Source organism: Mesoplodon bidens, assembly GCF_964165515.1.
Source record: "Mesoplodon bidens genome assembly, chromosome: 2".
Lineage (NCBI taxonomy): Eukaryota > Metazoa > Chordata > Mammalia > Artiodactyla > Ziphiidae > Mesoplodon > Mesoplodon bidens.
In genome coordinates, this window is record NC_138177.1 from 55,056,991 (window position 1) to 55,074,840 (window position 17,850).

The window sequence follows — 17,850 nt, forward strand, 5'->3', positions numbered from 1 at the left end:
AGCCGCTCAGCGGCACATGGGATCTTCCCAGACCGGGGCACGAACCCATGTCCCTTGCATCAGCAAGCGGACTCTCAACCACTGTGCCACCAGGGAAGCCCCTAAGCTTTTTAAACTGAATCTACTAGTTGTTTCACAATCATGAAGATACAATCTTGTTCATAATTGAAAGAGATCACAGATGGCAGTTTATATCCTAGTATATTGGTGATTTTTACCAGAGTTGGCTTCTGGGGCATATTAATTCCAAATAGCTGTTAAATCAAACAGAGGTTAAATGGAAATATGCCAGAAGATTAACAGTGTTGGTAATAATATGCACGATATTTTTCCTGCTATAAACTTTGCTATACTTTTTAGATTTTTTATTATACTGAGCATGTATTTATTATTCTAATAATGGTAGAAAATGGTCTTTAAAAATACCTATCAAAAATATATGTGGGGAGCAATAATGGTTGCTGAGGGGCTATAAGCTAAGATCACAAGGAAACCAGACATCATGTAGTGTGATTTACTTTCTGCAAATATGTAGCTCTAAATGCTAATTAATTCTGAGTCCACTAATAAACAGTATTGTAAATCACATGTGATTTCTGGGTAGATGTTATAGTAGTTCAGTTCTCCACAATTCATGGCCATCTCCCTGTGGTTAAGATGCTGTCTGAGGGGACATGTACATCTTTGGCATCACCTTGATCCTAAACCAGCAGCATTTCCTCTGTGACAGATTGCATATGGTGGTGTTCCGAGCAAGGCCATACATACCTTGTCCTTTCTCTAGGTCTTTATGCAAGACTGTGCATGGAAATCTCCTTGGCCTACCCCAGACCCAAGGAATCTGGATTATCCTGGCTTTCTCCAGGATATCACACACAGAAGGCTGTGTGTAAATAGTTACCCTTGACACATCAAGGGTAAATGTATTTTAGTAGGAGGCTTAAAGGGCCAATGGTCATGGGAAAGGCAGGCATGAGAATTCTATAGCTAAACTGATCAGAAAAACTGTCTGGGTGTACTTCAGGAAGTTGTTTGGATTTTTTGAGTTAATGTCTTTGGTACTTTATATTACTCCTGTGCTACTGTTCACATAATTGCTGTGGTAACTGCAAGTTTGTACTTTTCTTACTTTCTCTAGTAACTTTCTTGAGGGCAGGGAACACGCCTCAGTCATCTTCCTGTAATTAAACTGTATGGAATCAACCTTCAACAAACATTTGTGTATGGGAATGTAAATTGATACAGCCACTATGGAAAACAGTATGGAGGTTCCTTAAAAAACAAAAAATAGAACTACCATATGACCCAGCAATCCCACTACTGGGCATATACCCAGAGAAAACCATAATTCAAAAAGAGTCATGTACCACAATGTTCACTGCAGCTCTATTTACAATAGCCTGGAGATGGAAACAACCTAAGTGTCCATCATCGGATGAATGGATAAAGAAGATGTGGTACATATATACAATGGAATATTACTCAGCCATAAAAAGAAATGAAATTGAGTTATTTGTAGTGAGGTGGATGGACCTAGAGTCTGTCATACAGAGTGAAGTAAGTCAGAAAGAGAAAAACAAATACCGTATACTAACACATATATATGGAATCTAAAAAAAAAAAAAAAAAGGTCATGAAGAGCCTAGGGGCAAGACGGGAATAAAGACACAGACCTACTAGAGAATGGACTTGAGGACACGGGGAGGGGGAAGGGTAAGCTGGGACAAAGTCAGAGAGTGGCATAGACATATATACACTACCAAACGTAAAATAGATAGCTAGTGGGAAGCAACCGCATAGCACAGGGAGATCAGCTCGGTGCTTTGTGACTACCTAGAGGGGTGGGATAGGGAGGGTGGGAGGGAGGGAGATGCAAGAGGGAAGAGATATGGGGATATATGTATATGTATGACTGATTCACTTTGTTATAAAGCAGAAACTAACACACCATTGTAAAGCAATTATACTCCAATAAAGATGTTAAAACGAACAAACAAACAAGAAAACAAACATTTGTGTAGAAGTGACTGAATGAGTAAATGAATGAAATGAGGCAGAAAGGACACAGAGGGTGAGAGGATTAAGAAGAAGCTGTTCATTTATTCAACAGATAATTATTAAGCCTACCATGTGCCACTTCCTTGGTTCCATCTTGGGAATACCAGGGTGAGGAAAATAGACATTTGATTTAAAGCTTTCCCTGAGCTCATCTCTTGCCAGCCTTGTGGTTTGAGCAACTTGAAGTGAGGAGGAGGGTGGTCTGCCTCTGGGACCCCTCCTCCCTGTCCTTCTGGGCTCCAACCATGTTTCCTATGTTGGGTGTGGAGGAGGCAGAGGGAAGGGTTAAGTGCCTCTAATGTAACTGGAACAGATACTGGGATGCCCTGGCCCTGGCAGGAGGCCCTTATGGGTGCGTGCTAGTAAGATGCTCAACTAATCACCTTAATCGGTTGTTCTGTGAACCAAGCAGAAATGGGGCTTCTTTCTGCCCTGCTATCTTCCTGCAGTTTTCCTTTCTTTTACTCTGGTAGGGGCAGGACAGATCAACGTGCCCACTGTTATCCACTGTGGGAGTAAAAGTCTCCCCTTCTTGCAGGCATGCCCAGTCTCTGGATGAAGTCTCTTCATCCCCTCCCCCAACATACAGCAGCATTCTCCATTAAGCCAGGAACCTAGGGGCTCGAAGGAGTCTCTTCCTCGGTCCTCTTACCAGCTTGGGGATAGGGTGGGGCAGGGCGTGGGGTAGGGAGGTGGTTGGGGGAGCAGTCAGTTCTCCATCTCTTAGTAATCCCAGGACGGGGTGCAAACTCCTTTGTTTGCAGCTGTCTTTAGAAAATGGGTCCTTTCTGCTCCCAGTTTGGGAGGTCATGCCTGGTGGGGACTGAGCCCTGCTGATCTTTGGGCACCTTAGTGAGAACTGTTTCATCTGCATGTCAACCCCAGAAGCCAGAGGGGTTGAAGAAGGGTGTGGGCACAATGAAAGTGGGAGGTGAGGGAATGGCAGCCACAACTCCTTTAAGAAGTTAAGCTGTGATAGGGAGGAAAGAAAGGCATGGCAGCTGGTGGAGGAGGTGGTTTGAGTGGGGATTTTTTTTTTTTTCTTTTTAATTGGAGGAGCTCTTGTATTTAGCCACCAGAAGGTCTTAAGTGCCCTTTAGACTTAGAGAAAGTGTTTTCAGTTGGGTGGAGAGAAGCAGCACACGATTGCCGGGAGAACGAAGAAGCAAAGCAGTGAATGGTGACTTAGTGACTCCAGTGGGCAATGGCGCTTTCCTGGAAGTATACCGCTGGAGAGCACCTTAGAGGTTGGAAGAATGTGGGGTCGTACTTGTGGGACCCTTGTTCTGTGATGGCCGGGAGAAGAAAATATATTTCCCTTTGTAAAAGAGGAGATGTTGGAGAAATTGGCATAGTTTTTTTTTTTTTTTTAATTAACTGCATTTATTGGCTCCAGTAAACTCTTAGCATGTACTCTGGGTTGTCACACTGTATTGAATGCTTAGCGTTTGGAAGGAAAGAAGCTGCAGCATGCCTGAAATTAATCAGCTGCATCTTTTACGTTGATGGAAGCAATGTCGACTTCTCTGGGATTACATCAGTTTCCACAAAGGCAAGAGCCCTATCTGTGATCTCAGCCTGCGCAACTGCAGGGAGGGACATGTTTCCTTTTAAGTTGTTGGAGTGCTTCACTGAACTATGGGGCAGGAAGGCGCTGTCACGTTTAATGAAATGTGAGCATTTTTGGTATTGGCGTTTTATGATGACTGTGGGAAAACTCAGTGTGTTCAGTCCTGCATCTGATAGAAACCAAAGGGAAGACTTTCAGGAAACAGTAATCACAACTCACTTAAGAAATAGCCTCAGAAGAAGAGTATTGGCTGGAATTCTTAATGTGATGCTACAAAAGAAAAAGGAAAAAAGTGACCAATCTAGGAAAAGAGATTACAGAAGAAACCAGCTCTTTGATTTTAGATAACAGGATGGCTTGTTTAAATTTAGCTTAGTTAAGTTTTGGCAAGAAAGTAGAATTGACTAGTGATGTTCGGTTTGATTCTTGCTGACCGAGGCATATTTCTTTTTACCCAGAATTGTAGCCAGCCTACCCCTTTTATGAAAGGTATATTATAATTGCTTTGTACCTACCTCCCTGCCCCCTTCTAAGTTCCTCAGGTTGGGGAATCGGTTTAAGTAATACAGGATGCTCTTGTGACTTTTAAAAGAAAACCTGGAGACATCCCTCTTACATATTGTCTGAAAGATAAAATTTGTCAGTGTTTTTTTTTTTAAACAGTTACTCCTACGCTTATGCATGTAAAAAACAGGAAAATATTCACCTGTGTTTTCGTCTTATTTTCTGTATTGTTTATATTTAGCTATTTAATCCATTTCAAATATTTCAAATAAGAATCTAACTTAAAAAAAAATAACAGGAATTCCTTGGTGGTCCAGTGGTTAAGTCTTGGTGCTTTCACTGCCGTGGGCCTGGGTTCAATCCGTGGTTGGGGAACTAAGGTCCCACAAGCCTCATGGCACAGCCAAAAAAAAAAACAAAATAAATTTTCTTTACCATCACTTTCCCTTTTTATTATAAAGTTCATGTGTGAGTGCATCAGAGCCATTACTTTTGTCCTTAGGAGACTGTTTTGATATCCTGTCAGGACCAGCAGAAGTGCAGTGTGGCAGTGATGCCATGGGTACTTCTTAGGCAAACAGAAAAAGGCAGTGAGCCTCAGGCATGGCCCTAAAGCTATTTGAGAAGCTCTCTGGAGTTAATACACTCATCAGAAGATAAATTCCTTTGCATAAGCAAACAGATTCTGCTTAGAGAATGTTCAGTATAGTGCAGATTCAATCCTGTACAAATGCTAATGTATCCATGAAACAGCACAGCTGTGCCCTTTTGAAGCGTGATTTTGTTCTGGTGAGAGAGAAGGTAGAATGGTCCAGCTGCTCACTTCTGTAGTGTCTTTTGCTCTTCTTCTGGAGGTTGATCCTGGGATCCCACCATGGTCTGGAGGGTCTTTGAATTGTCAGAGGGCAGCACATTTCAGTGATGTGTGAATTAATGGTTCACTGAATTCTGAAATAAGCCAAATGGTTTTTGGTTTTCCCTTAGTGACAAAACCAGCCCCACAACAGAACAGAAGCTTCATGAATCACAGGGTAGTTTTTCTCCACCTCTATTCTGAGCACCCTGAAGTTCACCACCACATTTGCTATAGTTAACGGTGCTGATAAAGAAGTCATTTGAGATATGTCTTGGATTGTGTGTTGTCCAAAATGTTCAAAAGAGTCTGCCTTGCATCTTTAAGAAGTCTAGTAGTCAAAAGCGAGATTCATTTCGGGCTGAAGGCGTCCTCCTGAGGAGAAGGAAGAGTGCTGGGGATAAGCCTCTCTCTTTCCTGTGTCTCCTCAGGACAGTTGAGACCTATTTAGGCTCTGAGCTGCTCTGGAAGCGGAGACATTGAGGAAGAATGTGGGCATTTAGTAGCTTAGAAGCAACTTAAATACATACTTGAAACCATTATGTGTATATATATATATATATATATATATATATATATATATATATATATATATTTATTTATGCATGCATGCATGCATGCATGCATGCAGTTTGCGGGCCTCTCACTGTTGTGGCCTCTCCCGTTGCGGAGCACAGGTTCCGGACGCGCAGGCCCAGCGGCCATGGCTCACGGGCCCAGCCGCTCCGCGGCATGTGGGATCTTCCCGGACCGGGGCACCAACCCGTGTCCCCTGCATCGACAGGTGGACTCCCAACCACTGCACCACCAGGGAAGCCCTATGTATATTTTTATGGACAAATATAAAAGGAGGGAAGATAAAACCAATATGTATCTATTTTTCAGCACACACAGAGGTGATAACCCAGAGGCCAAATACCTGATTTGTTACATAGGATTTTGAATTTGTTATTGTGTGACTATAACACAGAAGTCAACTTTTGTTTGTCTACGTAGATAATTTTTTAATAGTGGTATAAAAAGTAAATGAGCTGATTAAACAGCTGCTCCCACCTGAGGGGGCCTGAACTCTGCATTTCTGCCCCTGATTAGGCACTGCTGATCCCCTCTTAGTGGCAGTGGGAGGAGAGATGTGGCACTTGGGTCGGAGCCACCAAGTCCCCTTGGTCCCTGGCCACTGCAGACTCCTCTCCTTTGCAGGGACTGCAGCCTCCCAGCCTTCTTTTTAAAGCTTCCTTTCATTCAACTTGTGGAATATGAAACCAGCAGCTCATGAGCTGTGTGGTGTTCCAGTAACAAAGTGTTTTCAGTAAAAAGCGAGGAATATGTGCGTGAAGAAAGCCAGATCCCAAAGGGGCCCCACAGGGGCAGGTCATAGGATGCAGGCAGGATGCTGAAGAGAAGGTGACTGCAACCACCGTTGCTCCCGGGCCCCGTCAGCTTCCAGGTCCTGTTGTGTGTGTCTCCTCACCATCTCTCACATCACCCTTTCCTTTGTTTCTGGAGGAAAGATATGCACCTTTGTCAGTAATTTGGGCTTCTTACCTCATAGGGCTGTAGTGAGGTTTAATACTATATACAAAACACTTAGCTCCGTGCCTGGAAACAGTGGGGACATAGTAGGGGTTAGTTTTGTCCTTCCCCCTACCCCACTTCACCTCTGGAATCAGGGTAACAGGGTTTGAGTCCTGTCCCCTCTCCTACCTGTGTGACTTTAGGCAGCTCACTATCCCTTTCTGAGCCCTTGACGACTTACCTGATGTGTCTCTCCCTACTCAGAACCAGTCAGTGATTCTCTTTCTTCTGTCAGAACCAGACTAATCCCCCCACCCCCATGTCCTGGGTCCACCACAGTAGGTCTCAGGCTCCCTTTCCATCTCATCTCACCATTATTCTCCTTTGGGTCACTGCCAAATGGGTCTAAATGCTGCTTTCTGTCTTTCCCCCATTCCCTGGCTTCCTTTCTTGGCCCATGTGTTCCCTGTGCATGAAGTGCCCACCCTGCCCCCATATCCAAGTCCTGCTTCTCTCAGGTTCATCTCAGATGCGACCTTCTCCATGCTCAGCATAAGTGTCTCCATATTGGGCCCATTGTCTTGTTTTTAACAGGCTATATGTCAATTATATCTCCATTTTAAAATAATGTAATATTTATTCCATTAAAAAACAAGAGTAGAGCAGTGGACTGAGAAAGTTCCTTTTCTTGGTGACAGAGCTGAACCAGGATCTCTAGTCCAACTAACCCAAGGACATGAAGTGTAGGGAAGTGGCCGCCTGCGCATTTGGCACCATTAATTTAAAAAAATGTTTAATGAATACGTTTTATTTCTCAAAAATTTAACATGACTTAGTAACCATCTCCTTTTTTCTTTCTTTTTTTTTTTTGACTCGTGAATTTGTTTTTATTTTTATTGGGCTATAGGGGATGGGCTGGAAAATATCTCTGTAAGTTATGCCCTACTAGGGAAATGTCCATTCTAATTTTCCTGGGATAGCTTTCGGAGCTTTTTCTTTTTCTTGGAGCTGCTGCTCTTGCTGGCAGCAGCCTCTTCAGGTTCACTGCTGAGAGGCTCCTCCTTGGAAGAGAATTTCCTCTTTTTCTTGGGGACCCTCTCGTTTCCTGACTCTTCAGGGTCACTATCTGGTTCCTCTTTTGGGAAAGATTTCTTCCTCTTGGTAAGACTTTCACTGCCAGCTGTCTCTTCAAGATCACTACTAACCAGCTCCTCCTTGGAAAAAGATTTCTTTTTTGGGTTTGGAGGAGACAGATGGGTCTTCCACTCCATTCTCCTGAGGAGCCTCCTGGGGCTTTTGCTTCTTCTTCTTTTTGGGTCTTGCACTTGTCTCCTCACATTCCTCCGGGGTCCTACTGCTGTTTTCTGAAGACGCCAGGACAGTCGCAGTCAGCATTTTCTTTTCCTTCTTCAAGCGTTTCTTCTCCTGTTTCTCCAGCTTCCTAGTAATCTCAGCAGCCGCTTTCTCTGCCTGAACCATTGCCTCCTTCATGACATCCAGATTCTTTTGTGGAATCTCTCCAGTCTCATAGAACAGCCTCTCCTCAACTTGTTCTCGAAGCTTCTCCCCAAATACACTGGTAGGTACCTCAGAGAAGCAATCGATTCGTGAGGCAATACTGCATTTGTTTGCCAGGTATCGGGAGATGCGGCCTTTGTTCTTGGCAGCTGCTCGGCCAATGAAGGTAGAGTGGAAAATGAGTCCCTATTTTGGGGTGTTACCCCTTGTCTTCAGGGCTCTGGAAAGTTGGTCCCTGTGCTGGGCCCAGGGAATCACTCAGACACCAGGACTGGCCCATAGCAGAGGCCTGTACAGGTCAGGGAGCCCTGGTCAACCTTTTTTCTTTTAATCCATTTATTTATGCAACCAATTAAGTGGTCTAAGCACTATTCCAGGAGCTGGGATAAAAGCAGTGACGAGTAGACTATACCCCTGCCCTCCCTTGGCTCGCCTTGTGTGGGTGAAGACAGAGAAAACAAGTAAGCAAGCCCTGTAATGCCCGTGATGTGATGGAGAAGCCAGGTGGGAGAGCTAGCTCTCTTCGATAGCATGGGCAGGAGGGGCCTTTTGGAGGCGGTAGGTGACCCTGGGTAAGAGAAGGGTGAGTGAGAAGAGGCTTCTGGGGGAGATCTGAGGCTGGGCTGTTTCAGGCAGAGGGAAGGGCAGGCGCCAAGGCCCTGAGATGGGAAGGAGCCCCTTGAGGAAAGGAAGGAGGGAAGCCCGTGGGGCTGGAGGGTGTGGAGCATGGAGCCAAGAGTCCAAAATGATTCTGGAGGACGAGGTGACGGCCAGACCATGAAGAAGAGCAGGGTCTCTTTTAGATGCGGTAAGAGCCATTGGAGGGTTTTCAGTAGGGGTGTAACAGGGTCTGTGTCAGGCTTAGCTAGGAATTTAGTGAAATTGTGATCTTTGAACCTCAGCCATTACCATGCTGCTCTACCGTGAGCTGGAGCTTGGTGACCCAGGCCTGTCCTTGCTCCTCAGGGAAGTTTCTTTGACAACCAGCTGTTGTGAAAGCTACTCTGTGTTGAGTAACAGTAGCCCTAACTATCCTTTAATTTCCTTCTGTTTACGTTTGCTTGGTGTGTTGTAAAAGGTGTGATTATACATGTGGACATGAACCTGGAGGCAGTTAAATGATGGTGGAACCTGGCAATAGGCATTTGGAGACCGTGACTTGGCTCTGGGAAGGCCACCTGGGGTGGTGTTCGAAGCTTTCTCACAGGGACAAGTAACCATCTTGTCTCGTGAGCTCTTGCTCCTTCACTGTGGGGTCTCTGAAGGTCCAGTTCCGTGCTCCTGTCTTTGTGCCGCTCCCCTTGGATGTCGGCCACCCTCAGGACAGGAGGCCTCCCTCCTCGATCTAAGTAAAGCACTGGTGCCCCACCTTGGGGCTGCCTGGAGGAGAACTCCATCTGGTTCGCTCATGAGAGCTGTTGCATAATGAGCTGGTATATTCTTCCCTCATATTCTTGGTTGGTACATTCTCAGTTTTTGTCACAGACTGAACCCCTTCCTGGCTTCCCCCATCACAGTCACTGTCCAAGACAGCATTTCTCTTCCCCCAGACTCCAACACCTGGAGTGATTTGTAGTCTTTTCCTTTCCTTTGTAGAATCTTAGGATGGAAGAGCCTTGATGATTAAGCCTCACATTACAATACTTTTCAGTTCTTAGAAGATTTCTCAGATCCACTCTTGCCTCCTTCCTACTGCTACCACTTCTGAGGAAGAACTTTCCAGAATTGTTCATCTTCATGGCTGTGCTATATCGAGTTTGTTAATTAGAAAATCCAGATTAAAAAAGAAAAGAAACCCTTAACGCTCCAAGAGTCAAAATGCATAATTCACTTCCCACCATACATAGCTTCTATCAATATAGATGTTCTGGTGAATAAGTGTATCCTTTAAAAGATTGAAAAGAGCCCCTGGTGAATTAATTGAGAAAAATTGCAATATAGAGACATAATTTTAAGTGTACAGAGCTCTGGGTCAGAGAAGGATGCTGCTGAGTGAGATGGGCTGTAAAATCCATGGTCCAAACCAGTACAGATGGGGTATTTATTCAACAGGGCATTTGTTAAGTGGTGGTGGTGTTGCCTTCTTTTTTTAAATTTATTTATTTTATTTTGGCTGCTTTAGGTCTTCATTGCTGCCTGCGGGCTTTCTCTAGCTGTGGCAAGAGGAGCGGGGGCCTCTCTTGTTGTGGAGCACGGACTCTAGGCGTGCGGGCTTCAGCAGTTGCAGCATGCGGGCTCAGTAGTTGTGGCTCACGGGCTCTAGAGCACAGGCTCAGTAGTTGTGGCGCACAGGCTTAGTTGCTCCGCAGCATGAGGGATCTTCCCAGACCAGGGCTCAAACCCGTGTCCCCTGCATTGGCAGGTGGATTCTTAACCACTGCACCACCAGGGAAGCCCGGTGCCTTTTTACAAAATTCTTTTCCTAATTCCTGGGGATTGTTCTGACCTGAGGGGCTTCTGCACCAGGTAGAAGCCAGAAACTTGCTTTCCTTTGTCCTAAGAGTCTCCTCCCCTCTATTTAGCTTCTACTGAGAATGACATGTGGAGGGAGGGGGCTGTGGAATGCATTCTGGTGATCCTGGCAGCAGTGCCGCCCAACGTGGAGAGGCAGATATCTGGCTGGCCGCTCCCCTGAGCACAGTGGCAGGCACAGTAGGATCCCCCTCAGATCGGTGGTGGTGTGATTTGACAACAGTACCTGACTGCATAGCCTCCAAGCCTGACTTTGAGACCCTCTCTCAGAGGTTGTGCAAACTGCTGATCCTTCCTTAATCAATTCCTTTCATATTAAAACTAACCAGAGTGGGTTCTGTTATCTGCAACTAAAGGATCTGATGTAGCTACTTACCCAGTGATGTTTGGGATGTCTCGCTCAGCAGGGGGAGTACATGATCTCTACTTGGCTTTGCCCATGAGCCGCATCGATTCCACACACCAGATTTAAATAAAATTGCAGTTATTTTTTGCATCAGTAACAGAGGCAGCCTGTGAAATGGAAAGGGCATTGGATCAGATACAGAAGGCCGTGGCTGTAGCCTGCCTTGCCCCTCTCTCGCTGCAGTGATGTTGTGCAAGTCACTTCTCCTGTTGGGGCCTTAGTTTTCTTATTTGTAAAATGAGAAAATTATACCTGATAAACTCTAAGGTCCCTTCCAATCTTGGCAGCCTCTGATGAGCAGCTTTGGTGTTTTTATTCTTAGAGAGCGGCTCCTGTTGTCCAGATCTGTGCCCTTTAATACAGCAGCTACTAGCCACCTGTGGCTATTTACGTTTAAATGGCTTAAAGTCCGACAAAATTACAAATTTTGTTGTTCCTCAGTTGCACTAGCCGCATTTTAAGTGCTCAGTAGCCACGTGTAGCTATCATCTTGGACAAGGCAGATATAGAACATTTCCATCATCACGAGCATTCTCCTGGCTCACACTGGTCTATGTGATAATGCCATGTGTCTACTTCCTTTCTAGAGGCGCTGGGTGTTCAATTGTATTTCTGCCTCCTTAGTTGAAAGATCAACATCCATCTTATTAGCCATTCAGCTTGCCCCCAAAGGAACTCCTTATCTACTCTTACCCCCTCCCAACCTCCCCTTTGTCCCATCCTAGGGATGGCTCCCCACCCATATTAACCAATGCAGAAACCTTGGGGTCGGTCTGGAAGTGCCCTTCATCACCACCCTTCACATCCCCCATTTTGGTCCCTAAGTTCTGTCAGTTCCTCCTGTTAACTATGAACCGAACGTGCCCTGTTTTCCTCATTTGAACTGTGTGCACCATAACCGAGGCCCCTCATCTTCCATTTCCCTTCTATTGTGAACCTCACCTTTACTTTCTTCCTCATTCCGCCTGTCCCCTCAGTCCAGCCATTGAATCGAAACACAGTTTACAGACAAACCAACAAAAGGCAGTTTTAATCAGCCATTTTCCTCCCTCCACAGCCATGTATTCAACTGCCTTTTCCAGACTTAACTCTTAGCCCCATGAGCAGCCGCATTAACTTCTTTCTGTTCCCTGAACAAGACTCGCTCCTTCATTTTCTTCTTTCTTTTTGTGCGTGTTTGCTTCCCTCTTCCCATATAGGCCTTCTCAGCACTGGGTCCAGAGGTCACCTCTCTTGCAGAGCCCTTGCTGGCTCCCCCGGAGGAGTTAGGTGCTCCCCCTGGGGCACTCTGCCGTCTTGAAGGTCACGGTTGGTGGCTTGGGGTTCAGGCTCCGGTGTTGGGCTGCCTGGGTTTGAATGCTGGTTGCATCACTGTTGATTCTGTGACCAACTTGACAGCTCTGTGCTTGACTTTCCTCATCTCTACAATGAGTATTAGTAATAATACCTAATTCACAGGCTTTTTTTTTGAGGATTAGGTGATATTGATATATTTCAAGTGCTTAAAATAGCCCTCAGCATGGAGTAAGCACTTAATAATTGTTCATTGTTGTCACCATCATTATACTTCACTTGACTCCTTGTTCATCTGCTGGGGTGATAGCAGGCTGAATGGCAACACCAATTTTTTTTCTTTTTTCTTTTTTTTTTTTTTTGCGGTACGCGGGCCTCTCACTGCTGTGGCCTCTCCCGTTGCGGAGCACAGGCTCCAGACGCGCAGGCCCAGCGGCCATGGCTCACGGGCCCAGCCGCTCCGCAGCATGCGGGATCCTCCCGGACCGGAGCACGAACCCGTGTCCCCTGCATCGGCAGGCGGACCCCCAACTGCTGCGCCACCAGGGAAGCCCCCAATTTCTTTTTTTAAAGAGAAATCTAGGATGGTGCTTTCTCTTCGGTTCGATGATTGACATGTAAGCTCCGTGAGCTTGCTTTCTCCTCCATTTTCCTTTGAACACCTGGCAACAGGTGGTGTGTCCACAGGATGGACGTGAACAGGTGGAGTTGGCTGAAGCCCAAACCCAAGCCAGCTCTGTCACTTACTAGCAACGTGACTTGACTAGCAAGTTTTTTCATATCACGGCTGCTGTTTCCCCATTTGTGAAATGCTGCTTTTAGGAGGAAAGTCAGGCACTTCAAAAACATGAGTTAAATCAAGCAAATCAATACCACATGGGTGAGATCAATTATTCTAAATGCAGGGATCCACTCATTTATCATCCGATCATTTTAGTACCTACTGTGGGCTGGAACACAGTAGGAAGCAAATAGACATGGCTCCTGCTCTCATGGAGCTTAGGGTTTGGGAGCAGAGAGCTGTCTGTGGGAGATCATACGCATATGTGGACAAGTATAGTAGCCAGTAGTGCCAAGAAGGAGACACATGGTCCTACAAGTGCGTAGGGCACTTGACCCAGGAGTGGAACAGGAGCTTCCCGGGGGGCGGGGGGAGGCTCCCCAGGAGGCAATGCTGAGGTGGAGGGAAAAGTATCCTCAAAGAGCAGGGTGCCAGGAGGAAGGACAAAAAGAAGGTCCTAGTGGTTGAAACGCAGAGTGACGGGGGCACAGGGAGGCTGGGAGGTTGTCCTGGACCAGGCCATGCAAGGTCTTGAGTGCTGTTTGTTGTTGTTGTTTTTACTTTTGTTTTTTGTATTTTTGCGGTACGCGGGCCTCGCACTGTTGTGGCCTCTCCCGTTGCGGAGCACAGGCTCTGGACGCGCAGGCTCAGCGGCCATGGCTCATGGGCCCAGCCGCTCCGCGGCATGTGGGATCTTCCCAGACCGGGACACGAACCTGTGTCCCCTGCATCGGCAGGCGGACTCTCAACCACTGCGCCACCAGGGAAGCCCTGTTTTTACTTTTGAACTGTATGCCCTCCTCCTCGCTCTCCTCTGCATTGATTCAAGTCCTTGGATGGTGAGAATGACTACCTTAGCCTCTGTGTGCATCCCTGCCTCTCGCCTCACCCTCCTCAAATCCACCCTCTACTCTGCTGCCACAGATGCCTCAAAAAGGAGGTTGGGTCCTGTCATCTGTTGAAATCCGCCTGAAGCTTTCTCCTCATCAGGCCACACAAGCCCTGTGAAGGTCTGACCCTGCCTCAGCTCCCCCCACTTTCCCTCCTGCTGCCCTGGCACCAGCCATAGTCACGCCGAGCAGTGTCACCCTAACTGGCGATGCTCTCTTTGGCTTTTATATCCTCTCCCAAATGTTCTTCCCCTTCCCCCATGCTTCTAGGCTGTTTCCTACTCAGCCCTTCAGTCACAGGCCATCCATCACCTCTTCAGAGTTGCCTCCTTGCTCTCCAACATGTATCCACAGCCTCTTGTGATTTCTTTTTTTCCTCACAGCTCTTACCCCACCACGTCATCATGGCACACTTCCTGTCTCCCCAGAGAGGCAGTGAACTCCATGAGGACCATTTGTGATATCATTTTTGTCTATCAACATCTCCTGAGACAGGACCGTTAACTGGGGGGGGGAAGTGTTGATATGTGTTTGTTAAAATAAGCTCCACTGAATGCTGTTTGAAAGATCAAAGTCAGGCAGGGAAACAACCTAACTGTCCACCAACAGAGGAATGGATAAAGAAGATGTGGTACATTTATACAATGGAATATTACTCAGCCATAAGAAAGAATGAAATAATGCCATTTGTAGCAACATGGATGCAACTAGAGATTGTCATACTAAGTGAAGTAAGTCAGAAGGAGAAAGACAAATACCATAGGATATCACTTATATGTGGAATCTGAAATATGGCACAAATGAACCTATCTATGAAACAGAAACAGACACACATAGAGTACAGACTTGTGGTTGCCAAGGGGGAGGGGGAATGGGGGACGGATGGACTGTGAGTTTGGGATTAGCAGAGGCAAACTATTATATATAGGATAGATAAACAACAAGGTCCTCCTGTAAAATACAGGGAACTATATTCAATATCCTGTGATAAACCATAATGGAAAAGAATATAAAAAAGAATGTACATGTGTGTATAACTGAGTCACTTAGCTGTACAGCAGAAATTAACACACCATTAACACAACTATACTTCAATAAAAAATTTTTAAAAAGTAATCAGTCAGGCTCAGATTCTAAGCAGTAACTTGGAAATGGGTGACTAAAGAGTTTGCTGGGAAAGTGTAGCTGTAGTTAAAAATTACTTACGCATATGTATTCTAACGTATCTGAAGTCCTCACTTAGACAATGGAATTGATGTACTGAAGGGAAAAAACCTTCAGTAGAAAATGCATAGTGTAGCCTATTAATTAATGTACTAGAGTGGGAGGATCTTTATCACTAATATGTCAATAATACTAATAATACCAACATTTAAAATGATGAAAACTTTTGTATCAATTAGAGAAGATTCATTTGCATTCAGAAAACCTGTACCCAAATGAGAAGAATGTGTGACGGGACAGTCAGCGAGCTGGGAGTTGGGCATACCATGCAGTCTGTAGGAATGAGGAGTTGCTAATGTACCAGGGAGGAGGTATGATGCTGTGAGTCAGTGTAACGATTTTCTTCTCCATCATTTCTTTTGGGGGATTGTCAAAATCCTGGTGTGCTCGTGGGAATATGTTACTCCTTTGAACATGACCTGTTAATAAGTGCAGCCTTGGAACCTTGGGGATGTTTCCAAATGTTAGTCAACATACAAGATCAAGGTCTGTTGCAATGAGGATGATATGTGCTGTTGAGTTGGTGGACATCAGACAGAACATTGAAGCAAGCACACCTGTGAGGAAAGGGGTCGACTTGCTATGGGGCAGGTGCTTGGTAGGGCACCAGCCTAGTACCAGGAGATCAATGTTTGCCAAGAGTTGGGTAAAATTTGCTTCCTAAGTAGAATGGACATTTGCTCCATACTCTGGCTACTCAGTAAGTACCTTTTGAACATCCTTCTGGCTTTGGGAAATGTCTGGCCTTCTGAACTCTACCTCCTCAAAGTACAAATCAAAAAGTCACTTTCTGCATCTCCCTGGCAGCTAGTGCCAGAATATATTATAGGCTCTGCCAGTCACATGCATCAAAGGGGTAACTTTGGGGCTTCCCTGGTGGCGCAGTGGTTGAGAGTCTGCCTGCCGATGCAGGGGACACGGGTTCGTGCACCGGTCTGGGAGGATCTCACATGCTGCGGAGCGGCTGGGCCCGTGAGCCATGGCCGCTGAGCTTGCGCGTCCGGAGCCTGTGCTCCTCAATGGGAGAGGCCACAACAGTGAGAGGCCTGCGTACCGCAAAAAAAAAAAAAAAAAAAAAAAAGGGGGTGGGTAACTTTGATTCAGAAGGCAGTTAGGAGAGGCATCCCACTGCGGTGTTTCTGGAGAGGGCAGTAGTAGTATCTGCAGTAGGGCCTGCAGGGGCTCTCTGGTGAATCAGTCATCTCCCAGCCTGATTCACTGGTCCACCCAGATGTTCTGTGACCTAATGTCCTTAAGAAGTTTCTATTCTGCTTCAGTTATCTAGAGTGCATTCTATTGTTTACAACTAAAAACTCTGAATGGTATGGGAGCCTATATACATGGACATGGCCAAGGCAACTCTGTTCTCACAGCAACTCAGTGCTGACCAGAGACCATGGGAATCTTGAGGAAACTGGATAGTTTCATGCTTTTGGTTGTGCTGACAATTCAAGGTGTTTCTGGTGTAATGCGAGGCATACAAACTTGACAAATCTCAGGTTATATAAAATGGCACACAAAAAGATAACAGGACTTACGGAAAAATAGAGTTGATTAGATCACCCCAAATCTATGAAACTCCATCCAGAACGCTAAGAAAAACAACAATCCTAATAAGGATATCAGCTCAACTGGAAAGTCACACTGAATTACTAGGAAATAAATATTCTAGGCAATATCAGCCTTTACCTTAAAAGGTGATGGTACCTTGATGGAAGGGGGATAGAGACTGCTGAGTTCTGAAGGCAAGGTTAGAGGGAGGTGGGGAAAAGTACTTGCAGGCTTTACACAGATTTCAGTGATGACTGAGGTGGATGGCTCTGGATCCTTGTTTTGTGATGTTCTTTTACACTGCATCTTTTTTTTTTTTTTTTTTTGTGGTACGCGGGCCTCTCAATGCTGCGGCCTCTCCCGTTGCAGAGCACAGGCTCCGGACGTGCAGGCTCAGCGGCCATGGCTCATGGGCCCAGCCGCTCCGCGGCATGCGGGACCCTCCTGGACCGGGGCACAAACCCGCGCTCCCTGCATCGGCAGGCGGACTCTCAACCACTGCGCCACCAGGGAAGCCCAACACTGCATCTTTGAGATGCTGTGCATTATGTCTCTGACAGAGCATGTGGCTGTACTAGGCCAACAGGTAAAAGGGGTGGGATGAATGGGTACCTGGCACAGTAATGTAATCAGCTCTGTTAGTGAGCTTTGTGTTCAGATGCTTTTACTTGCGGCTGAGATTAACAAGCTAAGAAAAAAATACATATAAACCGACACAATTTGTGTTTTGTATGGACGTTGTTCTCCTATTTATTTACCAGTGACATATGTACTATGGTATTTAGGGAAACGTGTGCTATAGTAGACGAGAGTGTATTTGAAAGTGTTCCATAAACCTGAAAATATAGAAGACCCTTGGCCTGTAGATAAAGGGACTGTGGGATAAAGGATCCCCAGCATTATTTAAGAGGAGGAACCCCAGGAGAAGAGTAGACTGTCTTATTGCTGAAGGCAAGAGATATGGCCTGGCATAGAAGTTAGAGGCACAGGCTGTGGACAGACCACCTCTATATGAATCCCTCCTCTCCCACGTGCTAGGTCTGAGCCCTAGTTTGATCATTTGTAAAATGGAGATAATGAGGATACTGCCTTAAATGTATTAATGCATGTGAAATACTTGGGGCAGTTCCCTAAATGATGGCTATTGTTGTTGACTTCTCATCTATCTGTCTATGATCTGATCTGCTTCAAGGTTAAGGAGAGAAAGCTCGCGTG

At 45.8% G+C, this 17,850-nt stretch overlaps 1 protein-coding gene across 1 annotated transcript in view; it reads left to right on the top strand.

Moving 5' to 3' along the window:
* HHAT (hedgehog acyltransferase) overlaps nucleotides 1-17,850 on the top strand; it is a 378,452-nt gene that overhangs the window by 217,507 nt on the left and 143,095 nt on the right. The window lies entirely within an intron of this gene.